Genomic DNA, 1,665 nt, shown 5'->3' with positions numbered 1-1,665 from the left:
GCACGCATCGCCTCTTGGGCGCCCTGTCCTCCTCCCCCCAATAGACGTATGTTTCTGCGGGCCGCACCAGGATGGTGCTCCCCATCGCTTCACGCCACCCTGCTCCGCCCGCACGCCGGCGTGCAGGTGGCTGTAGCTCAAGGTGGGGAGCGTATGTGCGGTCCGGGTCGCTTTCCTCTGGCGAGGGAGAGACCTAAAACAAACTCAGACAACTCTTGACGGTGGATCACTCGGCTCGTGCGTCGATGACGAACGCAGCTAGCTGCGAGAATTAATGTGAATTGCAGGACACATTGATCATCGACACTTTGAACGCACTTTGCGGCCCCGGGTTCTTCCCGGGGCCACGCCTGTCTGAGGGTCGTTTGGCAATCAATCGCACTCGCCTTGGCTGGCGAGAGCGCGGCTGGGGTGTCGCAGAGGACCCGTCCTCTTTGTCCCCCTAAGTTCAGACTCCGGAGCCCTCCGGCGTCGGAGCGCTTGGCCTTTCCCCCCCACCCTGCACATTCCGTTCGTCAGGCTCGACGCCATCCCCCCGCCGGGGAGCGCGGCCTGGCGTCCGTCTGTGTCGTGGCAGTGGGGCCAGCACGGCTGTCACCGGTCCCAGAATGGCTGTCGGTGGTTCACACTGTGTGTGTGTGCCAACCCTCCTGGTCTCTGGGACACGGAGCTGCCACGAAGTGTTGAGCCTCCAGTGGGGGGTCTGCCTAAGCTCTGCACGTCCGCATTGGGTCCGTCTCTCGGTTGGCTGGCAGTGGAAAGAGTGAAGGGAGCCGCGGAGGTCCGGTGCTGGTGCGCCGCCGGCCTGACCGTGGAGCTCGCCGGTTTGACACGCTGACCCGACTCGATGGTTGATCGATTGAGAGTGCTGGGAGCTGCAGGCCGCCCGCTGCTGCAGCCGCCCGTCTCGTGGTTCGTCCTCGGCCTTAAGTGGCCGGCGGGGCGTCTGATCCTGTCTCCCCTGCTGGCGCCGAGTGCCTGGCCGAGGGAGGAGGTTTTCGTCGAACGCTGTGACTTGGACGGTCGCACGCGCGTGGATCGCTGGCTCTTGGCTCTCCCGTTCAGTCCGCACGTTTTCCGCTCCGTCCTGCCACCGGTCTCGGGAGGTACGGAGGGGTTGGCGGGCGTGGTGTGTGCTCCGTCACCGTGCAGGCACACCTACCACGCCGTCGGCCGACCCCCGCACGGTCCTCCTGGCCATCGGGAGGACGGCGGAACGTCGGGCTGTCGGGGGCCAAGTCGCCAGAAGGCCACCGCTGTGTCTTCCGTACCCTGTCACCGTCGGCGTGCCTTCCTCAACTCGTCCGGCTCGGGGCCGCTGGGTTCAGGAGCGGCGTCGCCCGCCGGCCCCACTGAAGGCCGTGCCGTTCCGCGGCTGGCGATCGATGTGCGTGGCGTGCCTGCGCGACCGTTCGCCACTTGAGCCTCGGCACTCCTCTCTCCCTCTCTCTGACCGTCGGGCAGTCTCTGTCTGCTGGTGCCTCGCACGTCCCGGGCGGCGGGTCGTCACCCCCGCGACCGGGCCTCCGGCAAGGCAGGAATCAGGCTGACCCTTCCGCTCGAGTAAGCAGCCGGCACTTCCGAGTTTCGCCTCCCGCCGTGGACGGGGGAGGGTCTCCGGTCCCGTGGAATTGCGCCGAGCACGTCCCCGCGCGTGGACGCGGC

General features: G+C 67.1%; 1 non-coding gene across 1 annotated transcript; it reads left to right on the top strand.

The window, feature by feature from the left end:
* The first annotated feature begins 210 nt into the window (after positions 1-210).
* On the top strand, positions 211-364 carry LOC140473782 (5.8S ribosomal RNA). The gene has a single exon (XR_011958616.1). It is a non-coding gene; the product is annotated as a 5.8S ribosomal RNA (ribosomal RNA).
* The last annotated feature ends 1,301 nt before the right edge of the window (positions 365-1,665 follow it).

The sequence above is a fragment of the Chiloscyllium punctatum genome, unplaced genomic scaffold, assembly GCF_047496795.1.
Source record: "Chiloscyllium punctatum isolate Juve2018m unplaced genomic scaffold, sChiPun1.3 scaffold_721, whole genome shotgun sequence".
Lineage (NCBI taxonomy): Eukaryota > Metazoa > Chordata > Chondrichthyes > Orectolobiformes > Hemiscylliidae > Chiloscyllium > Chiloscyllium punctatum.
Note: the sequence above shows the minus strand (reverse complement) of the source record. Positions and strands in the feature narration are given on the sequence as shown.